The sequence below is a fragment of the Lagenorhynchus albirostris genome, chromosome 11 (assembly GCF_949774975.1).
Source record: "Lagenorhynchus albirostris chromosome 11, mLagAlb1.1, whole genome shotgun sequence".
Taxonomy (NCBI): Eukaryota; Metazoa; Chordata; class Mammalia; order Artiodactyla; family Delphinidae; genus Lagenorhynchus; species Lagenorhynchus albirostris.
The window spans coordinates 26,850,291-26,869,071 of NC_083105.1; the positions used below are offsets into that span (position 1 = coordinate 26,850,291).

At 42.4% G+C, this 18,781-nt stretch overlaps 1 long non-coding RNA gene across 1 annotated transcript in view; it reads right to left on the reverse strand.

Moving 5' to 3' along the window:
* Positions 1 to 1,213: 1,213 nt before the first annotated feature.
* The window catches only part of LOC132528769 (uncharacterized), a 42,638-nt gene continuing 25,070 nt past the window's right edge, over positions 1,214 to 18,781 (reverse strand). The window contains exons 4-5 of the long non-coding RNA XR_009543292.1: positions 5,053 to 6,201; positions 1,214 to 2,290 (exon numbers count right to left, since the gene is read on the reverse strand). This is a non-coding gene — a long non-coding RNA (uncharacterized LOC132528769). The remainder of the gene's footprint in view (positions 2,291 to 5,052; positions 6,202 to 18,781) is intronic.

Sequence of the window (18,781 nt, forward strand, 5' to 3'; positions counted from 1 at the left end):
CTGTCAGAAAATACTAACTAACATTAAATTTGTGTATAAAAATCATATAATTAACTGATCAGGTAATATAAATGCTATATGTAAATAGCACTAATTTATTTATAAATAATATAAATTTGCATATTAAATTCAGAATTACATGAAACTGATTTGTATAAAGAGTTAACTCTGTAGAAAATAGTTCCACAGGAATCATCACCTCTAGATGTACCGAAACTTATATTTCAAAATAATTTACCAAATGTGTATCCCAATGTTGTCATAGCCTATAAAACTCTCTTATCTGCTCTGGTAACAATTGCATTAGTAGATTTTAATTGTCAAAATTAAAGTTATCAAAAAATATTTGTAATTTTACATTTGCCAACAGCAAATGACGTTGCTTTCAATTATATAAATTGAAAATTAAGTTATTAAAAGTACACATTTTTATGACCTAATGAATGAATATGTAGGAAAGCAAACCAGAAGAATCTCGGTATCATATTATCAGTATTATTCATTGTATTATATAAAATTATGACATCAAAAATATGTTTTACCATTAAAAAACCATTTGTGGGCTTCCCTGGTGGCACAGTGGTTGAGTCTGCCTGCTAATGCAGGGGACACGGGTTCGAGCCCTGGTCTGGGAAGATCCCACATGCCGCGGAGCAACTAGGCCCATGAGCCACGGCCGCTGAGCCTGCGCGTCTGGAGCCTGTGCTCCGCAACAAGAGAGGCCACGATAGTGAGAGGCCCGCGCACCGCTATGAAGAGTGGCCCCCGCTCGCCACAACTAGAGAAAGCCCTCGCACAGAAACGAAGACCCAACACAGCAAAAATAAATTAAAAAATTAATTAATAAACTCCTATCCCCAACATCTAAAAAAAAAAAAACATTTGTATTGTTACTCATGTATCACTACACTTATCACATTTTATAAATAAAATTATTATAAATAATATAATATTTTAAAAGGAAAAGCTTTATATTTTACCTGTAACTGAACCTTTTTTCCCTGCTTTTCGAACAAGAGGTCTGTATTTTCATGTTGCCTTGGACCTCACAAATTACACAGTTGGTGCTGTCCAGGAATCCAGGCAAGCTTTCCTGAGGAAATAAGTAGAAAAGCCCAAAAGCAAGAGAGAGCTTGTCACACTAGGGCTGTGCTTCCTAAAGGGTGGTCCCTCTACCAGCAGCATGGGCATCACCGGGGATCCTGTGAGAATGGCAGATTCTCAGGCCCCACTATGGAAAATCTGATTTAACACTCCCCCCAGGTGGTCCTGATGCCCCTCAGGTCTGAGAGGCACTGCTACAGGGGGACTGAGAGAAGAACAGTGGGTGTGTTGGGAGGTGGGGGAGGAGCCAGGACCAGGTTCTTAGGACAAGGAGGAGGAAATGGAGGTTTTTAAGCAGGAGTAAAAGCACAAGGTCCTCAAGGGTCAGTATATCCCACCCCCATCCCCTTTCTGATCTCGTCTTCTACTGCTCTCCGTCCGTCTCAGCCACATGGCTGTCCTCTGACACGTCAGGCAGTCCCCTGCCTCAGGGCCTTTGCGCCAGTTACTTCCTCTTCTTAGAATGCTTTCACCCCAGAGCCCTTTGCATTCTTTGGATGTCTGCTCAAATGTTACCTTCTCAGGAAGGCCTTCCCTAGCCCCCCTATTTAAAATCATCCCCTCAATGCACACATACACACACTCACACCTTGATCCCCTCTTCCGTGTTTTATCTTTCTCCCTTGCACATACCAACACCTAATATATTATACCACTTTCTTAATTTTTGGGTTAAGTGTCTATCCTCTCCCATTCCCCACTGGAATGCTAGTTCTACAAAAGTAGTGGCTTTATTCTGTTTCATTTACTGATATATTCCTGGGGGCCTAAAAATACTGGTAGAGAGGGAACACTCAATAAATATTTATTGAGTGAACAAATGAAGAGGTTTCAATTCAAGTAAATACATGACTATAATTAATAAGAAAGGGGTTCTCACAACCTGGTTAATAAAGCTGCTAGCAGTTGTTCTTAACTTGAGGCTAGGAGCTGGGTTTATTCATGGAGGTAGAGACCACCACAGCTCTGGGAAGGGAAAATCCATGTGCTCCCCTCCCCTCCTCGCTTGCAGGGGTTGAGGCCATGTTACCGTCCTGCACAAAGGACTGTGAGTAGAAGAGGCACGACCAGACCATGGATGTTAATGGGAGTCTCTCCTCCACTTCTTCCGTCTCATTTGGCTGTGACCTTGCATGTCTGTGTGGAGCCACAAGGTCCATGCAGAGAGGAAAGTTCCTTAGGCTTTCTGTGAGGGAGAAATAAACCTTTGTTGTGATAACAGCATTGAGATTTCAGGGTTTATTTGTTACTGCACTGTAGCCTAGCCTAGCCTGACGACTACAGTCATTATCAACAAGCAGAGATAGAGAGCAAATTCAGAAAAGTTGAATCTTCTGAGCAATTCTACTATGAAGGATGTGTATTTGGTAGCTTTAAGGAAGATCCTGGACCTTGTCCACAGGTGTAAGTCTACAAAAATGCCACCTGACAACGTCCCAGTTCTAAAAGGCAGAAACTATGAAATGAACACATAAAAGTGTACAGAGGCAGAATCTAGAAGTATGGACTATGGATCAATCTGTCTGGGTTTGAATCTCAGCTGTCCCACTTACTGACCTTGACCAAGCTAATTAGCCCTCTGGGCCTCAGTTTCCTCACATGTAAAGAAGGATAATAATATTAACTACTTTGAGAATTGTTAGAGGATTGGATGAAGTAAGGGAAGTAAAGTACTGGGTTCTCAGTGCTTGACACAAACTCATTAAATTTTCACAGCAACTCCATGGGCTAGATACTATTTTTACCCCCGTTTTATAGATGACGAAGCAGTTGCACAGAGACATTAAATAACTTACCCAAGGTCATGCAGCTAGTAAGTAATGGAGCTGGGATTTGACCTCTGCAGTCTGACGGGAGGGACAGGGATGAATCCTGAGCTGGGAGTTAGGCGGACTGGAGGCAAATCTCAGCCCGAACACTCACTAATCAGTTGACTTTGAAACAGCAACTTAACTTTTTGCAGTCGTGATTTCTCTACCTCTTAAATTAGGGAAATAGTAATATGAAAGATAATAGTATCCCTACAACATCAGGCAGTTGTTGAAGGCCAGCTGGGACAGTGTTTATAAAGCACCTCCCACATGCCTGGCCCAGAGGAGATGCTTGCCGAGTGTCAGCTACTGTTGTAATGACAACATCCCGTGTGGCCACAGTCTGAGCAGCTGTCTGGAAGAGAGTCACAATACGGTGGGCCACTGGTCAGTTTCTTCTGCTCCTCACTGGAGTTTATGGGGAGACCTATTCCCTTGCTCTGGTATCACACATCTAATAGCGCAGCCCAGGTAACCGAGGGCAGCCCCATTTCCATTCCCCAGGATACATGTGGGATGGGGGGGCTCCAAAGCAGGGTCCCCTCCATCCCACCACCACCACCATGACAGCTTTTCCCTAGGAGGCATGCCTCTCTCATCCCCCTAGAAGCCTATTAAGGCTTCTCTCTTTGGGTCAGGCCAACCTGGCCTCCTATCTGCAGGTCAGAGAACAAGGGGATTAACAACTCAGGAAATCTCTGCTGTCTGCATGCACGCCCTGCTCATCGCCACTTTCACCCCGAGGCAAAAGAAGCTACTGATTTTCCAAATCATCGTCAACAACAAAAAAGTTCCATAGAATCATGACAACCAGCTCCGTTATATTGTTCAGATGCCAATTCCTTGAAAATCCACAACCTCTGATGACAGCAATGTGGGTGCGGGTGAGTAGGGTGAATGGATGGGGGAACAGGTCTTAGGGTTGGATATAGTCTTAGGTTTGGTTTCAACCTGCCTCCAGGGTAATATTGGCCTAGATGCTGCCATCATAGCTTGAGGACTCATTACTCCCTAGTGGTCACTGTGGGTTTTACCAGATAGAACAAAGAGCAGCAAAAGATACAGGAACAGTGTTTAGCTAAGGAAACGGCATTTCCCAGGGAAACAGCATCCTGTGAACTGTCTCAGCATTTTAGGTCTTTCTGAGATGTTCCTGTTTTCATCCTTCCTCAGTACTTCCTGTTTCTCTTTCACTTAGTTTCTTTCTCCTTCACTATGCCTATCTCCCTTTCTTCTTGATCTTCCTCTCCCCTTCCTTGCTACCCTCCTCCTTCCCTGCTTTCCTCCTCTAACAGCTATGATCTTTCATATGTGTTGAATCTGTATTGCTGTTCCCTGTTATTAACAACTAGGACAATTTATCCCCCCAAATAGAAGTGACCAGATTTAACAAATAAAAACACAGCGCCCAGGTAAATTGGACTTGTAGATAAACTTATACCAAAACGATTATTTGTTGTTCTTCTGAACTTTAAATTTACTTGGGCATCTGATAGTGTATTTGGCAGCCCTACCACCAACTAATTGTAGGTCAGTATGGGTCTCGAATAATGTTTGTCCTGTGAATCAGTGGCTTTTAGAAGTGAAATAGATGTCCCATACTTGCTCTGTGGTAAACTTCATAACACTATTATTTTTAAAAGGTGAGGAACCAATATTCCCTGAACCCTCCACATAGCGGTTTTTGATTTCTTGCTTTTTTATAATGCCTACATCTTTAAGGAGTTTTCTTTGAAGGCAGCTGGCCTTCTTAGGGCATCCCCAAGCCTGGCAACCCCTGGGCAACACCCCCAGAGGCTGGAGAAGGCCGTAGCTCAGAGAGCAAAGAGTTCCAAGTGGTCAAATTTCAACAGGAATGTCAGGCCTCTGTGAGGGGGAAGGTTACTTCTGCAGGGGGTGAGGGGAAGGGTGGCTTATAAGATTTTTCTCTCGTTATCACATCTTTGCCTCTTATTTGCTATATCCCCACAGTCACAGTGTGCGTGGGGTTGGTGGGGTGGAGTGGGGAATACTCGCCCTTTCTTATGTTCCTTTGGCGCTATTTGAGAGTGAAGCTTACAACAGAAGGAGTGATGGCCAAGGCTCCCCAGATGACACTGAGGTCAATCACTGCTGACAGTTAATACCTAGTTAATACCTGGCCTCCAAGCTGGATAGCCTTCCAGTCCGCTGGTGGCTGAACAAACACAGCAGGCATTTAAAGGTCACGGGGTTGTATGAGGTCAGCAGGGCCCGACCTTCTGAAAGGTGTGGTCATCTCCCCTCCACGCTGAGAACGTTTTTAAACGACTCCAGAAGCTACAGCTCCTCTTCCCCAAGGCACTGCCAGGGCCTGCAGCCAGGCCCTGCCGTTTCTGAGTGGCGTGGTCCAGGCCGGGCTTTCTGCTCTCCCTGCTGGAGGCCCGCCATCCTTATTGAGTGTATTTCCAAGAAAGCAGTTGACAGGCTTGGCAGTGCTATTCCTGGAAATGTTCAATAGGCCATCTTCTGGCAGGGGCCGCTGCTGACGGATGGTCGGAAGGGGAGACCACGTGCTCAGCGCCATCTCCACCCTGGCCTATTCCCAGGTGCCTCCGAGCAACAGCCGTCCCCAAATACCACGGGCTGTCAGCTGTGGGGGGTGCTGCGGGCCTCTGCGGGACTCACTTCCTCCCTGGCAGGGCAGCTGCCAGCGAGCTTGCTGCTAAATGAAGACAGGCGTCCTGCGACTATAAATTATAACACACAGCAGCTCCAGCTGATGCACTGCCTGTCCCGCAGGAAACTCCACAGGGGACACTTGCCCGCTGCCAAAGGGCATTCTAGACAGTGGCTTCAGCTCTTGTGGCAGCCTCGGGAGAGAGGCCAAGCCTGTCGCTGGGCAGAGGAGCCCTGGCAACTCCCAGAGGTTGGAACTTCCGCCTGATGTGGGGCGCACTCCCGACCTTGGCTTTTCTGCCTCTGCACTATTAACCTTTAGGGCCAAATACTTCTTTGTGGGAGTAGTCTGTGCACCGTCGGATGTATAGCAGCATCCTTGGCTTCCGCCTACTGGATGCCAGTAGCACCTGTACCTGTGCCCTCCTCTGCCAGTTGTGTCAACCAAAAATACCTCCAGACATTTCCAAATGTCCCCTGAGAGGTAAAGTTGCCGTTGGTTGAGATCCACTGGTATACAGGAAAGGAGAAGGGGGCCTTTTCAGGGTGATGCCAGAAAGAGACAGACAGAATCGCAGAATTTGGTCTCCATTTGAGCTGTGTGATGCCAGGCAAGTCAGAGAAACCTTGGGCCTCAGTTTTCTTATCTCTAAAATGGAAAGAAACAGAAGGGCAAACCAAGGGAATGGGGAGATCAGTTGAGATAATGCATGGTAGGCACTTTGATAGGTATTAAAGCACCACAGAGAACATCATAGTAGTAGATTACCTGATGCTTGAATCCTTCCCTACCTCAAAGGGTCTGGCTCCCTTTGAAAGGAAAAAATAGCTGAACATTTATAAAATTCCCAAGACTCTTAAAAAAGAAACAAATACTTTAGAAAGCTTTTCTCTTTATTATTATTTTTTCTTCTGAATTCAAACAAGGTTAAGTATGCTATGACTGCCTGAGGTTAATGAACATGATTTTTTCTTATCTTCCTTGAAAGAGGTTTTGTATCTTTTCTTTTTTTTAACCAACACCCTAGAAATTGCACCCCTCCAGTGAAAGAACAGAAAGTAAGAATGGGAGGGTTCTTCTATTTTCTTCATAAAATTAGTACCTTTTTCTTTATAATTTATAACAAAACCAATAAATGAAACCCCACAGCCCTATAGAAAGACACTGTTGCTTTAAATGAGCTTTGCTGTTATATAATTCTCTGGCTGACTTCACCCAGCCAGCTTTCAAGGAACTGTAAAGAAATCTTTAAACACTAATATTTCTCTTATTCACACTGGCAGGAAAACACAAAGGAAATGGACAACCTGAACTACGTCAATGGTAAAAAGTGAAGAGCCAAGTCCTTGACAACAGGGCTACGTATGCCACCCCCGCTCCCCTGCACCGGCCCTAGTCTTGGGGTCCTTGTCAAGCTCCAGGCAGCCATGGCCCTTCCTTTGTGGCTGTTGTCCATTGGAAGATCCAAGGCCACATGTGCTTTGGGAAACAAGATACTGTAATTAATCAAAGAAAACAAAAACAGCTTCTTTTCCATAATGGGCCCATCGAAGGGCTTTTCTAGGAAAACCCCGATCAAGCTGCTCCTTCTATTTCCCTAAAGGCTAACAGCCAAGGGACAGGGCTGGAGGGGTGTGTGAGGAGGTATCCATGGAAGTTTATTCCCAAATAGTCCCTTCCCAGAAAAAGACTTCATTGTGCTAACTCAAACCGCTGAGCATCAGCTAACAGCAGGGGCCCCGTGGAAGAAATCAAGTCTCCTCTTTCTGAGGCATCACTGATCCTGTACCGACCCAAGAACTCACCTTCTTCTACAGAATTATTCTGATCAGACAGGATTCCCAGAGGGGACCTGGGAAGTGTGACTCTGAACCAAACTAATGAGGAAGTGTCAGAAAAGGCAGCCAAGCAGCACTGTTGTAAAACCGACTCTTACCACATGCTTACCTTGTTAGAAGTAAACACAGTGTAATTCCGGCACAGTGGTTCCCCCTTACCTGGGAGGGATACATTTCAAGACCCCCCAGGGGATGCCTGAGACCTCGGATAATACTATATTTATATACTATAGATAATATGCTTTTTCCTACACGTAAATAGCTGTAAGAAAGTTTTGTTTTTAAATTAGGCACAGGAAGAGAATATCCCAATTGCCAGCATCACTACCCTTGTGCTTTGGGGCCATTATTAAGTAGAAGAAAAGTTACTTGAACACAAGCACTGTGATATTATGACAATTGATCTGATAACCAAGACACTTACTAAGTGACTAACAGGTGGGATGCGCTGGACAAAGGGATGATTCTCGTCCCAGGCAGGATGGAGCTGGAAGATGCAAGATTTCACCACGTGACTCAAAATGGCATGCAATTTAAAGCTTCTGAGTTGTTTATTTCTGGGATTTTGCATTTAACATGTTCAGACTGAGGTTGTCTGTGGGTAACTGAAACCATGAAAAGCAAAAGCATGGGTAAGGGAGGGGTTACTGTGCTAGGTAAAGACAGGTAGGGTTGGGACTAGGGTGAGGAGGGTGAGGCATCACCTCTGGTGCAAAATTTAAAGATACCAAATAAACTCAGCCATCAAATAAATAATATAAATAACATTGTAATGCAATATTAAAAAATCAAAATTAATGTCAAAAATTCATGATGAACAAAATATCAAAATTTAAAGACAGGATCTGGTTTCACAAGTATTGTGTGTTCCTGGTGACCAGCACTTGACTTTGAATGGACTCATAGGTCTCGGTGAAGCAGGGTAACCAAAGGAGCCAGGATTCAGAGTCAGAGACAGAAGATCAGCCTATGGCTATGTGGCTTTCAGCATATTCCCAGCCTCTCTGAGTTCTGGTTCTCATTTGTAGAGTGGGCTTAATACTGGCCTCACCTGCCTCACAGGGGTTGTTAGGACCAAATGAGGTCTTGTTCACGAGAGCATTTGATAAACTGTTTATCTTTGAAAAGATAAACAAAGTAACCTAAGGCATCCTTGAAATGGATAACAGAAAGTATAATAATAATACTGGTAATTGTAGTAGAAAGTGATATGGAACATACTTGGGGAGGGAAGGAGAGAAAAGGCAGGAGAGAAGAAAAGGGTGGAGGGGTAGGGTAGGCTGTGTGCTGGGAAGTGGGAGGAGCCCTGATTCCAGATTCTGACCTGAATTCAAGTCTCTGCTCAGCTATTTACAATGTGCAGAACTTCGGCCCATTTTCCAGCCTCTCTGAGCCTCAGTTTTCTCATTCTTAAAATGGGGACAATAATGGATTGACCGTGTGAAATAATGTGTGCACAGCACCCAGTATGGTCTGGTACAAACTAGGTGTTAACCCCTTTCACCACACACACACACACACACACACACACACACACACCTCCCTGCGTGCTTACACCCACACCCCAGACTTCTCCCATGAAGAGTAAAGAAAGGGTAAGAAGGAGAGAAACAGGAGAGGAAGGAAGAATATAAGCCAAGAATGGAGGAGGTAAGAGAATAGAATAGAGAGGGGGCAAAGAGAGAGGACAGGAAGGAGGAAGGAAAGGAAGAGAAGAAAGTGGGCACACTCAGTAGATACAGATGATTCTACTACTTTTTTCCTTTAACCTTCCTACTAGCTTTGTAAGTGATTGATCAGTAGATTGCTTGCTGTCCTAAGCTGAGAGCTCTCATAGGCAAGTCAGTTCAAGTTTCCTAGGAAACACCCATGGAAAGAATCAAGCTCAACAACATATTTAAGATTTACCTGTGACGACACACATACCTCTGATTCTTTTGTTTTACCTGTAGGATATTTTAGAACATACCTCCGTTTACATATCCATTCTCTCAAGGGTAGACATTTAAGTTGTTTAAGGGCGCTTCGATTGTAACAGTAATACTTCATTGCTTAAGTTGGGTAGAAGGTATGGAGAAGTTCAATATACTAGTTTCTTGTTTTCTATGTCTGAAACAGTTGAGCTCATCTAGAACTCCTACTGATTTGGTCAAACTTCCAGGCTTTGCTCTTCAGTTCAAGACAGGTGGGATTTCTGGGGGTGCATGAAGCACATCCACATGAAGGGTCTGTGTAGAGTGGGCACACTGCCGGAGTCTGCCCAGCAGCCACGCTGCCACACAGGGGGACCACGCGCCTAGCGGCTCTGCCTGTCCAGGGGAGTGAAGGTCAAGCCACACTGACTGAGATGCAGCTAGAAGGCCTGCAGCTTCCCAGACAGACACCGCTACCTGAGATCTTGCCCTGCCTGGAAGCCCAAGGCCAGGCCCCACAGGCAGTTCCAGACCCAGTGCTGGGATTCTGTGGAAGCCTTGGATGAGAGATGCTGAAGGGAAAACAGTTTCCTCCACTAACATCTGAGCTCCTCTGAATCAAATCTCTGTACCTTTCATAATGGAACAAAGGGGGAAAATGTTTGTAAGCGTGGGGGGCTGACAGTCACAGTTGATCCCCTACAAGTCAGTCTGTGCATTTCCTTCCTAAGGAACTGGTGACATAAGAAGTGCCAGGAATCCAAAAGAATAAATCTTCTGGAAACTGTTCCTGTTTGCCTTTGGAATGTCTTGATCCTTCAGTAGATTTGTTTCTTAGAGACTGTTTGCTTTGGCTACAATCAAAATTGGTCTGCATTCCCCAGCATCCACCTGCTCTGTGGGGTGATTGTCTTCCCTCAAGCAGCTATGAGGGCTGAGTACCTGCCTCCAACAGACAGCCTGTTACACGGACAATCCACTAAATCATGACTTGGGGCTGGGATCTAGGGCAGGGGCTAGGGTGAGAAAGTGAGGTGTTCACCTTGGACACAAAGGTTAAGGGGACATCCAAAAACTCAGAAATTGAGATAAGTAATATTTTAATGAAACATTTAAAAAAATCAAAATTAATGCAAAATAATCCATGATGAACAAAATATCAATATTTCAAATAAAGATGGGGTCTATGCAGAATTAAAGGAGCAATAAAAAGTTTTACAGACAAGCAAAAGCTAAAAGAGTTCACCACCACTAAACCAGGCTTATAAGAAATGTTAAATGGAGTTCACTAAGCAGAAAAGAAAAGGCCACAATCGTCTTAGAAATAAGACAATTATGAAAGGAAATATCTCACTGGTAAAAGCAAACAATAGAAAAGGTAGTAGATCAATCACTTATAAAGCTAGTAGGAAGGTTAAAGGAAAAAAAGTAGTAAAATCATCTATATCTACAATAAGTGAAGAAAGACACAAAATTAAAACATGTAAAATGTCAAAAAAAATGTGGTGGGGGGTTAAAAGTTAAAATTATATGGCTGTTATAATGTGTACAAGCTTAAGAGATTGTCAACTTAAAAAAATACACACACACACACACACACACACACACACACACACACACACACACCCCTACCTCTTAGTAACCACAAACCAAAAACCTATAATAGATACACAAAAAGTAAAGAGAAAGGAGTCAAAACATAACACTAAAGACAGTCATCAAACCACAAAGGAAGAGAGCAAGAGAAGAAAGAAACAAAGAAGAACTAAAAAAGCAATCAGAAAACAAAATGGCAATAAGTATCAACCTATCAATAATTACTTTAAATGTAAATGGACTAAATGCTCCAATTAAAAGACATAGAGTAGCTGAATGGTTTAAAAAAAAACCCAAGATCCATATATATGCTGCTTACAAGAGACTCACTTCAGATCTAAAGACATACACAGGGTGAGGGAATAGAAAAATACATTCCATGAAAATGGAAATGAAAAGAAAGCTGGGGTAACAATACTTACATCAGATAAAACAGATTTTTAAACAAAGACTCTAAAAAGAGACAAAGAAAGGCACTACATAATGATAAAGGGATCAATCCAACAGGAAGATATAACACTTATAAATATATATGCACCCAACATAAGAACACCTAAATACATAAAGCAAATATTAAAAAGGGAGAAATTAATAGTAACACAATTATAGTAGGGGACTTTAACACTCCACTTACATCAATGGACAGGTCATCCAGACAAGGAAACATTGGCCTTAAATGACATGTTAGATCAGATGGACTTAATATATATATGGAACATTCCATCCAAAAGCAGCAGAATACACTTTCTTATCAAGTGCACATGGAACACTCTCAAGGATAGGTCACATGCTAGGCCACAAAACAAGGCTCCATAAATTTAAGAAGGCTGAAATCATATCATCTTTTCTGACCACAATGGTATGAGACTAGAAATTAACTACCAGATAAAAACTGGAAAAAACATAAACACATGGAGTCTAAACTATACTAAAAAACCAATGGCTCACTGAAGAACTCAGAGGAAATAAAAAAATACCTTGAGACAATGAAAATGGAAACTCATTGTAAAATCTATGGGACGCAGCAAAAACAGTTATAAGAGAGAAGTTTATATTGATACAGGCCTACCTCATGAAATAAACAAACAAAAAATCTCAAATAAACAACCTAAACTTACATCTAAAGGAATTAGAAAAAGAAAAAAAAAAACTAAGTTAGGTGAAGGAAAGAAATAATAAAGATGAGAGCAGAAAAAAATGAAATAGAGACTAAAAAAAATAATTAAAAAATATCACTGAAGCTAACAGGTGGTTCTTTGAAAAGATAAACAAAATTGATAAACCTCAGCCAGACTTATCAAAAGAGAGAGAGAGAGAGAGAAAGAGAGAGAGAGAGCGAGAGAGGGCCCAATCAATAAAATCAGAACTGAGAAAGAAGTTACAACAGATATCACAGAAATACAGAGGATCATAAGAAATTACTATGAACACTTATATGCCAACAAATTGGACAATCAAGAAGAAATGCATTAAATTCCTAGAAGCATACAATTCTCCAAGACTGAATCAGAAAGAAATAAAACAGCTGACCAGACCAATTACCAGTAATGAAATCTAACTAGTAATAAAGAAAAACACCCAACGAAAGTCCAGCATGAGATGGCTTCACAAGCAAATTCTACGAAACATTTAAAGATTAGTTAATACCTATCCTTCTCAAACTATTCCAAAAAATTGAAGAGGAAGGAATGCTTCCAAACTTATTCTGCAAGGCCAGCATCACCCTGAATCCAAAACCAGACTAAGACACCACAAAAAAAGAGAAAATTACACGCCGATATCACTGATGAATATGAAGGCAAAAATTCTCAACAGAATATTAGCAAACAGAATTCCTTTAAAAGGATCATACCACATGATCAAGTGGGATTTATCCCAGGGATGCAAGGATGGCTCAATGTCTGCATATCAATTAATATGATATATCACATTAACAAAATGAAAGATAAAAGTCATATGATCACCTCAATAGATGCAGAAAAAGCTTTTTGACAAACACTCTTCATAAAGTGTATATAGAGGGAACATACCTTAACAGAATAAAGACCATATATGACAAATCCATGGCCAACATCATACTCAGTGGTGAAAAACTGAAAGCATTTCCTCTAAGGTCAGGAACAAGATAAAGATGCCAACTCTCACCACTTTTACTCAAACTAGTATCAGAAGTTCAAGCCACCAAAATCAGAGAAAAAAAGAAATAAAAGGCATCTAAGTTAAGTAAAACTGTCACTGTTTGCAGATGACATGATACTTTATTGAGAAAACTAAAGACTCCATCAAAAAACTATTAGAACTAATAAGTGAATTCAGTAAAGTTGCAGGATACAAAATTAATATACAGAAATCTGTTGCATTTCTATACATTAATAATGAACTATCAGAAAGAGAAATTAAGAAAACAATCTGATTTACAGTGCATCAAAAAGAATAAGATACATAGGAGGAAGTCTAACTAAGGAGGTGAAAGCCTATACTCTGAAAAGTATAAGACATTGATGAAAGAAACTGAAGATGACACAGACAAATGGAAAGTACCTTGCTCACGGATTGGAAGAATTAATATTGCATACCACCCAAGGCAATCTACAGATTTAATGCAATCCCTATCAAACTACCAATGGCATTTTTCACAGAACTAAAACTAATAATCCTAAAATTTGTATGGAATCACTAAAGACCGTGAATAGCCAAAGCAATCTTGAGAAAGAAGAACAAAGCTGGAAGTTATATGCTCATGATTTCAAACTATACTTCAAGGCTACAGTAATCAAAACAGTATGGTACTGGCACCAAAAGGACACATATATCAGTGAAACAGAATTGACATTCCAGAGATAAACCAATGCTAATATGGTCAATTAATATGTGACAAAGGAGGCAAAAAAATGTTGAAGACAGCCTCTTCAATACATGATGCTGGAAAAACTAGACAGCTACATGCAAAGGAATAAAACTGGACCACTTTCTCACACCATGTAAGAAAATAAACTCAAAATGGATTAAAGACTAAAGATATTATGTCCTTGTGCACACTGCTGTATTTAAAATAGATAACCAACAAGGACCTACTGTATAGCACTGGGAAAAAAAAAGAGTATAGCTCTATGCCAAGTAGTATGGATGTATAAAAAAGAAGAATAAAATACTATCCCTGGTCTCAAAAAATAAAAAATAAAATAAAGATATTATATCTTCCTACTTAATAGAAGTTTCCATTAAAAATAAAATTTTAAATGCAATATTTTTAAAAAATCAAAATTGATGCCAAAAAATACATGATAAACAAAATATCAATATTTCAAATAAAGAGGGGTCCACGCAAAAGCTCCTGAGTTGAATGCAACTGGGAAGTGCGAGGATCAGCCTTTCCTTTGTGAATCCTGGTATCACCATGGCAGGTCAGGAAAGAAAATGTTCCCTCATCCCAGAAACATGAATCTATCCCACAGCAGGATGGCAGGGTCCAACCTGTACCGACTAAAGCAAGCCACAACCCCACCCCATGGACCCAGGCACAGCTTCAGGCCTCTTCCTCCCTCCAAGCTGCTCAGCCTCCCGCCCCTTCCCCTCCAGGACAATTCAGCCTCTGCCATACATGGATCTATACACATGTTTAATCATATATGGTACATACCATGTATAATCATGCATTAACTATTTACTCCAGAGGTCTCCAGTGGACTGCTGGAGGTCATCTTATTTAGCTCAGTTTTGTTGTTTTTTTCAATTAATTACTTAAAAATTGGGAGAGCCTCACCAAAAAGTCCAAATTTCTAGCCTATCTTTAAAAAGCCAAATTTCGGGCTTCCCTTGTGGTGCACTGGTTAAGAATCCTCCTGCCAATGCAGGGGACACGGGTTCAAGTCCTGGTCCGGGAAGATTCCACAGGCCGCGGAGCAACTAAGCCCGTGTACCACAACTACTGAAGCCCAAGCAACTAGATCCCGTGCTCCGCAACAAGAGAAGCCACCACAATGAGAAGCCCATGTGCCACAACTAGAGAAAGCCTGCTCACAGCAGCGAAGACCCAACACAGACAAAAATAAATAAAAATAAAAAATAAATTAATTTTTTTAAAAAAGCCAAATTTCCAGCTTGAAAAATCTGTAAAAATCCAAATGTTTGGCAACTGATAACAACAACAATAATAATAATTTCCATTATTGAGAATATATTAAATGCTGAGCTCAGTGCTCAGTACTTTAGATATTTTTTCTCTTTTAACTGTCACAGCAATTCTGTACTTACCACATGCATTTTACAGATAATGAACCTGAGGCTCAGAACTCTTAAATAACTTGTCCCAAATCACACACCTAATAAGCAGCCCGACCAGATTCAAACCAGGGGAGTTTGACTCTAAAGCTCGATCTCTCATTCTTCTGTATCTTCCACCATCCTGGGGGCATGGACTAAACTACCGTTTTTCAAAAGTGTTCCAAGAAGCCTAAAAGGCCCTGTGTGAGTATTAAGGGAGTGGGATGCCCCCACCCCCACCAGGAGGCTGGCTCAGGTCCCAGGGCTCCTGCTTTTATCGGAACAGTTCCTTTTTTTTTTTTTTTTTTAAACCATTTGATATATTGGAGTCCGGTTCAAGAATTCTTTGAGGAAAGAGAATTCCGCTGCTCAGAAACAAAACCAAAACAAAGCCGCAAACCCAAACTGTCTTTTTATCTCTTCTCCACATACTATGATTTCCTGGATCATCAGGAAAACTTCCTCCTTCTCCCATTCCCAACCTACCATATCTCTCTCTGTCTTATCGCATCACTCTGGTTCTGCCTTTGAGCATTTGGGTGCTCGTTGGGCCACTTCTTACAAATGGTGAATGGCCAAGTATCCAGCGACTTAGGAGCCATGGAGCCATGGACCTTCCTCACAGACCTGCTGTGGGCAGACAGGGGCAGTCTAAAACTGTGCTGAGGTCAACACAGGGTGGACAAGGGTGATGGGGTGAGGGCAGCAGAAGCTAAAATCCACTGAGCCTGGTAGAGAGGTTGTCCCCTTGCTTCTCTTAGGTCTTTTATGGGTCATCATGAATTTCAGTCCTGTCATGGCTGTCTGTGAATTGAGGGTATTCTTTTTTTTTTTATTTTTGCGGCATGCGGGCCTCTCATTGTTGTGGCCTCTCCCGTTGCGGAGCACAGGCTCAAAGGCCATGGCTCAAGGGCCCAGCCGCTCCGCGGCATGTGGGATCTTCCCAGACTGGGGCACGAAGCCGTGTCCCCTGCATCGGCAGGCCGACTCTCAACCACTGCGCCACCAGGGAAGCCCGAGGGTATTCTTTATGCAGTGTCAGGACAGGTGGCTTCAACGACTATACAGGGTAGTGAAAAGAGCCCTGGCAGAACCAGAGCTGAGCTCTCTCAGTGCGTCGCGCTTTATGACCTTGGACATATATAAAATGTGCATTGTTTCTCTCTGTGTACTTCACCCAACAGTCCTAGGGACACACGGCGACTACTTTCAAAAGCATAAAGTGACATAAGAATGGATATTGTGTTTTAATTACAGGTACATGGTCTGATCAAGAAAATCAAGAAAAAGTGGGAGCTTCCAGATCCTCTTTGAAGACAGGATGCTGGAGCTAGCCTTGCCAATGTGATTTCAGCCTTGGATTCAAGGGCCATCCACTTACCAATGACTTCCAAATCCAAAACTCATTCAGATTTCTGTCCTGAGATTCCAACACATGGTTCCTACTCTGTATTGAATAGCTCCACTTGGATGTCCTGCACACTCCCCCAGCAATTTCCAAAATGGAACTCACCCACACCTCTCTGAAACCTGCTCCTTCAGCAGTGTTCTAGTTCAGGAGCTGGCAATCCCATTCATACCTCCCGGAAACCTGGGAGCCATCCTCGACTGCTTCCCTGTTTCACTTCTCATGTTTAATCAGTGTCAAGTTTCTGTGGATTCAGTTCACTCCTCAAGAAGCTCTTGGATCTCTCCAGTCTCTCCACCTCCAATGGTGTGACGTGGACTAGACCATGCCCGTCTCTGGCCTGGATGACTACAATTATCACCTATTGGTTATCCTGCTTCTGGTCTGTCCCCCATCCTGAGTCTCATGCTCCAAATCACCATTTAGGTCTTTCTGAAACACACACATACAGATCTTTCTAGAACACAAGCATGATCATGTTAGCCTCATGCTTGAATCCCTTTGATGGTTTGCAGTTTTTCTTAGGAAAATCCTAACTCTTTAACCTGCATGGCAAGGTTAGCCCCCTGCCCATCTCTCCAGCCATCTCTACTCTCAATACTCCAGCCAAACTGCATTTCTCTCAGTTCCCCAAACACATTCTATTTTCTCACTTCTACCCCTTTGCACGTGTCCCGCCATCTGCTGAGGATATATACCCCCTGTGATGGTTATTTTATGTGCCAGCTTAACTGGGCTAAGGAGTAAGTGGTGAAACATTATTTCTGGCTGTGTCTGTGACAGCGTTTCTGGAAGAGATGATCATTTGACTCAGTAGACTGAGTAAAGATCTCCCTCACCAATGCAGGTGGGTACCTTCCAATCGGTTGAAGGTCTGAATAGAAGAAAAAGACAGAGGAAGGGTGGATTTGCTGTCTGCCTGAGCGGGGACATCTATCTTCAGACTGGGACTTCCACCACTGGCTCCCCTGGGTCTCAGGCTTTTGGACTCAGACTGAAGTACACCACTGGCTTTCCTGGTTCTCCACCTTGCAGAGCACAGACTGTGGGACTTCTAGGCCTCCATAACTGTGTTAGCCAATTCCTATAATAACTCCCCTCTTATATACATCTCTGTATACCTCCTGTGGGTTCTCCTTCTCAGGAGAACCCTGACTAATCCACTCCCATCAACTCCTACTCATCCTTGGGGTCTCAGCTTAGATGGCACTTTTTCTAGGAAGCTTTCAATGACCTTCTAAGACTGAGGTAGCTCCCCTTCTGTTGCATTTCCACAAGCACCCTGTCCTACCTTCATCGAGCTCTTACCATAATGCACAGGTTATAATTCCTTGTTGACTTAACTGCTTTCCCCATCGGGCTAAAAACTCCATGAAAGCATATATTCTGTTTTCATTTGTATCCTCTGTACCTAGGTCATAGCCAGGCACCTAGGATGTGCTCAGTAAGTCTTATTTTTCCGACCAGAGTGATCAGACTACCAAATGTATGAGTTGCCTTGTAGCAGAAATATTAAGAATCACTAGCGAGAAAGCGTATGCTTGTTAAGGACAACATTTCAGTCAGGTGTGCAAGTCAGACTGTGCTCTAACAACACCAAGAACTGACCATTAACACCTTGGCAATTTGATAACTTCTCTGTTTCCTAGAAGTCCACGTGTTTTGGGGTTTGTTTATAGAAGTTGTGAAACAAAGTCTCCTTCTATGTATTTGAGAACTTTCTGAGTTTCACTTAATTTCTTCTTGCCAGACTGACACACCTTTAAATCCTTGTGTGAGGCCCTCTGTGTTTTGTTGTGACCTTCTGTAGCCTCCACTCATCAGTGACCCTGGTGTTGAAATCTCCTCCTGATGGCAGTGTCTGAAAAAGAGCTGTTATTAAAAGTGTATCCATGTCTGGTGTCCAGAGGTAGGAGAAGCGTGGGGTTTTTATTTTCCATGTTCAATCTACATTTTAACCTCTCTTTCGCCAAAGTTTCCAAACTATGGGCAACTGGTTAAACTATTTTAATTATTGTATCTCCCCACACAGTTTCTCTCATTTTCAAACACAGGTAAATGATTCAAAATGCATCAGACTCTCCCTGGTGTCTGCGCTACAGAAAGTGCAAAGACCCGGATTCAAGTCTTAACTCTACCATTTACAAGCTTGGGACCCTGGACCAACTACCTAACCTCTCTGAACTTCATCTTTCTCCTCTGCAAAGCAA